A 10432-nucleotide genomic window follows, 5' to 3' on the forward strand; every position below is an offset into this window, starting at 1 on the left:
GCTGTCGATTGCGAGTGTTGTTCGTGACTCGATCGTGATGCGTGGCGATTTCCGCGGCAGAAATAATATTCTAGAAGACCGAAGGCTGCGCTCTTGCGTTTCCTGATGTCTGTCATACGATTAGCTCATTCGACTGTGTCGGACACCTCCAGATTATACACATTGAAGCGAACGGGGTAGGCATGCAAAAAGCTGCGCGGCCATGCTGAATCAGTCCTGCTTTGTATCCTGTCGTCGGTTAATTAGGCTTAATTATCGAATGCTTGTCGCAGGTCCTTTTTTTTTTGTGTCTTAGTTAAAGAGAATATAGTGCGCAAAACTATTAAATTTTTAATTAATTTAATCACATTATTTGCACGATATTTTATTTTAGACAAATGTTGAGGGAATTACGGCCGATCTCGTATTGGTATACGATATTTCGAAAGATAATTTCGATTCGAAGGAAATCCACCAAATGATAAAGACCGGAAAGGTGCTCACATGCGGTTCAATTCGCTTTATAATAGATTACGCAATACTTCATTTACGTGCGCGCTTGTCCATCTATTCAATTTCTCTCTTTTATCCATCTATCACGTTCGTCCAAGTTTTCTCGACCGTTCTTTCCGATCTCTATTCTCATTATTCATCCGTCCCGTTCGCGCGTCCACTCTCGGTAGCGCTCCGACAGTAATGAAGAGGACGGCGCGCCGTCGTGAGACAAAAAGGGACAACACAAGGGTGGCGGGAGGGGAACCTGAAATCGAGTTAAATGTGAACACCTGTGCCAACTGGGGCGCAACAGGAGCGCAGACGGGTCGGGCGGGTGGACAAAACAGGTGGGCCACACCGTCGGGATTCTTGAGACCGCGAGTTAGCCTTCGGGGCACATGGCGCGGCCGAGCCTTTAATTCACGAATCCTCATTGCGGCGCCTCCGCCACGTATCCGGTTCCACCGTATGCGTTTTCTCGCGCGCAACGGCCGTTCCGCGCATAATACGCGCGCACGAATGGCCCGCCAATTTGATCGCGTCCTGTTTAATCTGCGAATTGGTCGGCCGCGACCGAGCGTATTATTACGTAACAATATTGCGCTATTCGCTCGCACGTCGTACGTAAGCGAGTTTTTTTTTTCAATTGAGATGACACGGGTGTGGAGATTCTTTGTGAATCCTTGGTCCGTCGTATAATTAAATTAAGGACTTAATCGTAGATTTTAAAAGAGACGTATATAGTAAGTTCTCTAGCTCGTACGCTAAATTTTTCTTTATTATCGCATTTGCATTTCTGTTAAAAATTAATATTGCTCGATCTTTAATATGCATCTGGCATCGTAGTGACCTGTTTAAGTTTATCCGCACGCAATATTCTCGTATGTCTTGCAAAATTAATGTTAACTTGTTTAATATTGGTTATACTGGAGAAGTGAAATATTTTTATATTCGCTTTAGCTTGTAATTTCTTGTGTTCTTTAATCTGGCTTAGCGACACGAGACGCAGCTTTAAATAATGTCTTAACGGCTGCATCGCATACGTCAATCGCGATTATTTATGCGATTACGCAGCTTGCGTGCCGATGGACAGGACAAACTAAAAACACTTTTAATCAGCGATGATAAAGATTTAATTATATGAATTGCGTGGATTTATTAATATTTGTTGAATAATTTAATAATTAATATCAAACGCGAGCAAAAGTATAAACTAGCAAAATATAAATTTTATTTTTTTTTTTATTCTTTAATCAAACATCGACACTACTGCGATAAAATATGGAAATGTTAAGTCCCTTTGCATTTAAATTAATGACGGAAGACGATTCAAAAGGCTGCATATGGCTAATTGCCAAGTGTCGCATCGCGTCTTTCTCGTTCGCAAACTACCAGTTCGAAGATAATCCCAGGAAGTAACACGGGGATAAGTCTTCTAATAATCGACGTGAATAACGAACGCGGCATCGGTAGGAAATTAATAACGAATTAATCTCCGGATGTTACAGATCGCGGGGAGTATCGATCTTATTATCCGCTTACCGCGATTAGCGAATTAAACAAAAACGTTGTGTCGTCGAGAGGCGTGCGGACAACTCGGAAAGTTTGTCGCTTCCCAGTAAACTTTCTTACCGAATTACGAGACCGTGTCATTGTTCGCGCATATCCGGTGCGCGTATTGTTTGATTTACACGGCCGGAGATTTTACATAACCCTCACGTGTTCCTTATCTGAGCGGTCATTTTGATCGCGCGCGTCCCGAGGTAATCATAAAAATAAAACGGACCCCTGTAATTTGACTGCTTTCTGATAAAGAATAGCCCGACGATGACGTATCGGCCTCGCAAGCTATACGGTCGAATCTCTCGGCACTGAATCTCTCCACCTTCGCATCCGGCCTGCGGGCGGACAGGTAGGTCATCACCTGCCGAATGAATGCCTGCCTGCCCGACAAACACGCATCATCGAAATATCTGTGGTCCTCGGGTTGACGCTAAGTGCCGAAACCGCGACCAGATGTTACCGTTAAAGCGGCGGCGAGATCGCGATCGTACGGAGCGATTCGCACGCGTATAACCAGCTGCGGCCGTATTCTCGGCCAGCGCTGACGCTCCGCGAATTTATCGGCAGGATCTTCGCGAGATAATCGGACATTGTATCGTGGCGCTTCTCTTCTTATTCTCTCTTTCTGTTATACGACCTTTCTAAGCGGTGGGCGGCTCTAAACGAACTGAGAACGCGCCGATCGATCGTTCCCTAGAGATTTCTAGGAATGCCCACGAAAATCGTTTCGCCCCTGTTTATTAACCCTCGCGAATAAATGGTAGAACTCGACTCATTTGCCGAATTATCAAAATTGCAAGGAGGTTGTTAATTCCGGAGTTTTAAAAAATATACGTAGAATATATTTTATTTAATTAATATATATATTAATATAATGATTATTTGCAATTGAACAATCTGGCGAACTTTGACGCGCAAGCCTTGATTCACCTGGTTTTTGCCACCTGAAAGTATGCACCTGGTCATATCTGAAAAACCTTGAATCGTCAACAGCCGTGCTGCGTATCTACACCTGTTATTCTCACCGTAAATCTCGCATCAAATTCAAAATAATTACTTTGTGTCTCGATAATTATTAATTGCCCGAAAAGAACCTGTTAAATTTTCGTAGCGCTTTATTTTAAAGTAAAAGACCGCGCGATATCTGGCTCGGCGATAATAAACGATATCTCAAATTTCCCGACGGAAGCCAATTACGTCCCCGGAAGCTCATTATTAGTGTCACTTCGTAGCCGGCGGTACCGCTAGGTTGCAAGAAATAATCGATATCGCTTGATCTCGCGGAATATATCTGTCGGAAGCGTGTTGGTAGCGTAACGCGAAGCGACTAGCGGAATCGCCCGCAGCCGCGTATTTCGAGCGGCCGAAGCGTCGAATTTATCAATGTCGATCTTTGCATAATGAGCTAATCGGATGTTACACCGCTACCACCGGGTCCCACTTCCCCCGCCTCCCCCTCTGAATACCCCGGGCGAATTAAGGCGAGCTGAGAAAGCTGCCCTCGCGGTGGCGCGAGGCGAGGAGGCGACGTAAAACAATGAGAGGAAGTGAAGGTCCAATGAGTGCGCCTTCTTTCCATTCGCGATTGCCACGGAACCTAGAACGAAGATACCATCCCTCCGCTCTTTCATCGCCGCGCCCGTTAGGTACACGCTCGTGTATAATACATCCGCGGAGTGCGATGCCCCTGGCTGCCCTCCCGCGTTTAGCGCGGCCCGCGATTTATCGCGATCGATCCGTGCATCGCCATCGCGATGCCACCTCGGAAGAAAATCACAACCTTTTTTTTCTTCCCCTTTTTAGAGGCTCGTCATCCCTTCGTTCTCATTTCTTCCCTCCGCCCGTGATTTGCGTAATAATCTTCCACGCAGTTCGATACGCTTTCCCGGATACGGAAGATTGAGCTCGCTTCTTAAAACTGACTTAACAGGTGCTCGCGTTGAACATTAGCCGATATTCTTTTTTTTTTTTTTAAGTAGCTATTAACGAATTTTCTAATGAATTCGTAGAGCCAAAGTTTAATGATAAAATAAAAATTTTTATTTATATAGAAGTTTGAGCAAAACTGACGAATCAGATATTAATTAATATATCAATATCAAATTAAGACGTACGTGTTTATCAATGTGTCTCCGTGATAAAGCGAGGAAGTGTGCGATTTATAGAAATAAATTACACTAGTATCGCGATCATTTCTCACGGTGAGACGAGTGACGTTAAACCCCCATGTTTAAACTGGCAATCATAGACACGCGCACTTCCTCGACGAGGAAGAAAAATATTGTACATACTGGTAAATTGCGCAGACTTTTAGATCATTCCGGGACTTCTTATTGCAACAGTCGTTCAACGTGATGCGTAATAATAGTAATTATTTTAATGTCTCGGAGATGGAAATCCTACATTTTCTCCTCTACCGTTACCGCGTAATTATTTCATCGAAGATGTCAAGTTCCTTGTTTGATTTGCAATTAGCGGTTAAACGACTTACGGCGGAGTTAATGTATGCGCCGTTTAAATAGAAGGACGAAATGATGCACTTGCCCTCGCCTGCTTTAACCCCGGGCTGGTTCACGGCGGGCAATATGTTGTAGGTCACAAGCAAAATGTGATCTCCGCAATTCTCTGATAACGTCATAGTTTACATGAGATATTTTACTTGTTTTAATCCGTCCGCTTTGTGACTTTTTCTTAAATAATTATCTCGTGAATTGCAAGCTGAAGCGTTAACGCGCGTCTTTCAAGTATAATTAAAATTCACACGTTGGGCGGCGCGAGTTTCCCATTTCCGTAATTGAAATTTCGTAGAGCAAACAATCATCCGCGGTTCCGGGGACCAGTCGAAACCGAGCGGAGGCACGTCCGTTGGACAGATGGAGGTGATCGCGGGATCACGGGTGCGGTTTCTCGTACTCTCGCCAAGGACTCGCGCGTAATAGCCGGGTAAGCATCCATCTCGCGCGTTTCGCATCCGTGCGTGAGGAGGCTGGTGAACGATCGTGACGTGCAGCACGTCGGATGTGCAGCGGCGCGCCGAGCAAGCCGCGGGTGCGTGCTTTGCGAGCCGCGCTCGTCAGCTAGTGTGTGCGTAAACGCGTGTAATAGGCGGGGAGGGACATGCCAGCTGGCGTTAGAGTGACAAGATCTAAAATTAGAGCGCCTGTCTTGCGTGTCGATCGTCGCATGCGCATATCGTACGCCCCCTTCCGGCTTCGCCTTATTTTCATAACTTCTTTCAATTCTTCTCCCTCGTCTCGCCCCCTCCCTCCCTTTTCTTCTCCCTCGGTTCTGTATCCCCCTGGCATCGACGGCGGGGTTCTCCTCGTCGCTCCTGCCCGCTCGAGCGATCGACCACCTCTGTCTAACTGATGCGGTTTCACGAGATCTTCTTTTATCTTTCTTCTTTTCGCAGCCACCGGCATCTCCTTCGTCTTCCCTAGACCGCAAGAGGAGAAAGCGTGAGAAGATCGATAGTCCATGAAACTCGCGAGAAACCGCGGATGCACGTAAGAGCACATTTGCGGTGCGTGTGGCCCCTAGACTTTCGGCTCTTTAACTTTCCCCCGGAGGACGAAGTCGAGAACTTGTAAGCAACCTCGTTTGTCCCGCCTGTCTTTCTAAATTGTAGAACGTTCGACGAAAACGCGCGATTGCTTCGGCATGCCTATCCTTTGACGGAACATTGAAATCGCTCTTAGAAAAGGCTGAAAAGTGTTTAAAAGTTACTTAACTCGGTAGAAAAAGCTCCGCAGGAAAAGTGGAAAAAGATAGAGAAATATAAATGTCGCTTTTATTTTTTCTGCAAGACCGGCTTGGAAAAAGCAGCTTTCGTGCCGTTAACGAGCGTAATCGCGACAGTCGTACCTACTTGTGATTTTTCGCGCAGCTATCGCCGCGCGCACGCTCAGCAGTCGTCGGTCATTGCGGCGATCCTCCGAACCGTGCAGATATTTACATAAACGCATGAAACGCCAATGCCTTGCCCAGTCATGGCGGCGTACGCACGAGAGAAAACTAATGGTACTTGCACGCGTGCCTACCCGTAATTTAACGTAAGTACGAGCCTGTGCCGCTACGCTCGTGCGGGGTTGTAGATAAGTGTAGTCCACCTATTTTATGTACCCACCTACGTCGTTCCCTGCTCGCTAAAAGTGCTCGCCGGGATATACGAGCCGAACGATATTCGCAACGTTTCGGTATACATATAACTATAATTTATTTTTTTTTTATTAACCAATATTAATCAATGATATTTACTAGGTTTGATAGATGTTATCGCGCGCCCTAACGAAAATACGGTGCCTGCAATTTTTATTTGATATAATGCGTAATAAACTTCCCCGTGGCTGCGTTACACAAGGAAAAAAAAAAAACAAAAAAAAACGTTGTTTCGACCGACGCGTCGGTGTAGTTTCATTTTCTCGTGCGCCACTCGAATTCAATGTTTTTACAGATAAACGTCCATAATTGCAAGGCGCGACGTTTCCCGCGATAAGAAAGCTCGGGGAAACGATGATTACCGCAATTTAGCGGAATTTCTGCGATTCGTAACTGCCGCAATCCGAGTAATAATCAAATTAGCATCCTGTCCACATTATACCGAACGCGAGCGTTCCACCTTGATGCCCACGGATTACATCTCCGGCGCCCGGCCGCGTATATCGTGAAAGTCCGTAATGACGACTATTAAAAAATTGGAATCTGTAGACGAGAGCGTGGCAACCGGCCGGCGGAAATAGAGGGAAGATGCGCCTATTATCCTTTTATCGGTCCGAGCCAGAAGGTAATTAAGGATGCACTTATTCCGCCCCTAAACGGAAGCCCTTTCCCCTTTCAGGAGTGCAAACAACGACCGAGGCTATTATCGCCTCTGACTTACCTGCGACGTGGCTGACATGTACGCATTGCCGCGCAATTTAAGATTACGATCGAAATTTTTCTGGCCATCGGCTATGAACATTTTAATAAATAATTTACATGACATAAATAAATAATTAAACGATTTGCATAACATCTTCCGACGCTTTGTGATTCAAGTACGTATCCAAGTTTGAAGATTAAAATGATAGCTGGAAATAGGGAAGAAAGAAAAACAATTTTTATTTTTTTCTTTTTACATATTTATATTAATTTACTTTTTATTACTCAAAAAAATTTTTTGACTTACTGCACACGTTGATAATTTGATAGTCGGCGCGACATAACGTTGCGTTTTTTTTTTTTTTTTTTTTTGCGGTAATTTTATTCTTGGAGGCGCCAGTTTGCGATCTACTCGATACATACATCGAGCAAGCCGGCTGCCGAAGAACGATTCATCGTTTCATTGTTCTTTGGCGATTGTCGGTCTTAAAGACAAGCGTCCCGTCCCCGATTTCACATTATGCAAGAAAGTTAGTGCCACCGCACACGTATGATGTCTCACTTCCTGCCGCGCGAGCAGCTGCCGTGAAATCACGAATCACGGCCGCGGTGTGAAATCGCGACTGTCCGCTCCAGCTTGCTCTCACTTCGCGCCGATTTAAACCGTCCCACTGGCAATGAAACGTACGCGAAGTCTCAAGTATCGCAAAAAAATTTGGTTTTTTAAATTCATTACACCTGTAGATTCCAATACACCGTGTTCAGTGCGTGAATCCAAGTGCCACTTTTTTTTTCGTTTACCATTAAAACGCGGTAACGCGAGGTATTTCAAATTAGCAGTAAAAGGTGCAATGGGTCGTTGTTTCGAAAGTTTTCCTCGTCATTACCAATATGCGGCAAATCTTGGCGCTCGCTTATCGCGTCGTGAAACACACACATACATACAGGCACGTCGCGGAACGACCGGACATCAGTTAGTAGGGGCGTCGTATTATCGTACAAGGATCGATGTATCCGCGCCGGTATGCAAGCACTGCCGCATCTGCGCCCGGCCGAAAAGGCGAGCGTGTGCAGTGAACCACTGCAGGTTTCACCGTAACACCGGGTTAAAAGGGGGGTTGCGCGTATCGGCGAGATAGCGATCGCCGGCGGTAGCCGGGACCGACCGGCTGGCCGAGATAAAGATCGGATCAAACGAGGGCAACCCCTTTCGCTCGCGCCTGTCTACCTTCCCGTAACCACCTTGCGCTGAGTTTGGCCGCTCTCGTCTGCGTGCGTGCGTGTGTCCCGGCGTATCCTCTCGCCCTCCGGATTCGCCTTGCGGCACACAAGAATATCGCCATCTGTACCTCATTAGCCTAAGCGATACAAACAGCCTATAGTCTCTCACCTTCGCACGGCTGCGCTGAGCCGCTTGGGGCGTCTCCGAGTCGACTCGCCTCCTCGACCTGAGCCAAATCGACTCGCACCCGCCGCTCGACCCGCCATTACACGGACTATTACGCTCCGAAGTAGAAAGCCGCCGGGCATCCGGAAGCACGTCGGAGACTCGCGATTTTTGACGTCGCAATCGCGCGTACTGATGAGGAGAAATCTTCCCGCAGAATGTTATCGGGCTTTCAGGCGCGGGATTACCTGGGATGAATTCCCAGTAGCCTTGTTATCTCGATGACGGATCGTAGTTAAACGGTCTGAAGACCGAGACGCTTCGCAGGCTGACTAGCGAGAATCCCGACAGCAAAGCGCTTTCGTTTAGAACCGACAGAGACAATCGCGCGAATTATTATTAATTCTAATTAACAGAATCGAGTCGTAATAGTATCTGCATTTATAATTTCTCTTTAAACTCCCGTGATTATCCATCACAGTCGAGTTTCTCTCACCGTTGCGGCTTTTAACAATTATTATCTTCTATTTTCCGCTTTAGTTTCACTTAACAAGCCGTAAACACGGATTTCACGTGACAGTCGTAACGGCGCGGTGAACATCGGTGGACGAATAATTTCCAACGATTATCCCCGAAAAATGCGGGACACGGACAGGTATCTAAGACCTGTTTTAGGAATCGCTTTTTAACGCGGCTGCCGTGCGCGGTCGCCACCCACGCCGACACGAATACGGATAGGCAGAGGTAATACACCGTGTACGGAGGCATGACAATGGCCGTGTCGCACAATGAGAAGAAGACGAAGGGAAGCGGCGCATTGAAAGGCAAATGAGGCTCGGCGCAGTTCGCTCGCCGGGGCCAGTGCTCCTCTTCTCTTCTTCTTTTCCGCCGTCTTTCCCGCTCTCTCGGTGCCGTCATCTCCTTTCTATTGCGCACCCACATCCGCTGCCGCCTTTTCAAGTAGCACCCCAAAACACACCTTACGCAAATTAATGTCGCATGTTAACCAGGCCCGCTCGAATGACCGGCACGACGGAGCGCCTGAGGACAGTCGGGCTCGTCATCGTCGTCTTTAATAATGATTCATCGCCATACGGCGCGACTAATTGTTTACCGGTCGTTCACAATGCCCGGCTCCGCCAGTCGACGAACACTTCTGGCGACGTCGATATACGCGCTTACCATACATATGCATTTGTGTACCTTTCTTTCGGCCGTTTTCCATCTCTCATTTGTAATTTCGCCCGTTCGCACACCTTCCGTCTTCCCGCTCGCATTACACTCTAGTCGTTCGAGCCTCTGGTCGTCGAATATTTTCGTTAATTATCAGGTTCTTGACTCACGTCCGGCTTATTTGGTTCCGCAATACCTTGAGTAGAGTTACGTCGCTGCGTTAACTCCTTTTCAGGCTATTCATTAGGATAATGATCCTCCCGACATCTGGATACACATTTCCGAGGAATATGATTTTTGTTTCTTATTTTTTTTATTCACTGAATTTTTATTTAAATATGTAATAAAAAGGAGACGTATCGGTCGTGGAAAAAAAAAAAAAGGAATTTTTCTGCACGCTTACAGATGTAATCGTTATCGAGTTTTTTTTTATCGGCGCTTGTCGCAAGTTTGTTTTAATATAAATGTCGCCCTACAAGAAATCGTGTCAGATACGTTATTTGAATAATGTCCTTAACATACTTTGTACGCGCAGGTGACTTGAGCATGATACGATCCAAATTAATAATGCAACGATTAATAATTCAACCGACCTACAGACGGGTTAATTTATTCACTAGGTGTACGTTAGATCTGAGCACAGGCCTTACGATTTGCGTGAGGATTTAGATAACATTTTGCCAGAAATGTTAAATGCAAAGTGTTAACGTATAAATGATGATAACTCGTAAATTGAAAGCAGCGGGATTGTGCCATCGCGCGCTGCATTTTCGAGATCGATTAGGAACGTGACTGTGGTTTACCACCATCTCGTGGTGAACACGAAATTTAACTGCAACATACGCGGCACATATATTTTTTGTCATCTTTTGCAAATTAAATAGACGCGCTTTTATTACTTATTAAAATTATCTTAAAGTTATTTTGATAATTTATATTTCATTGGCAAAAAAAAAAAAATAAATTGTAATGTTC

The sequence above is a fragment of the Cardiocondyla obscurior genome, linkage group LG01 (assembly GCF_019399895.1).
Source record: "Cardiocondyla obscurior isolate alpha-2009 linkage group LG01, Cobs3.1, whole genome shotgun sequence".
NCBI lineage: Eukaryota > Metazoa > Arthropoda > Insecta > Hymenoptera > Formicidae > Cardiocondyla > Cardiocondyla obscurior.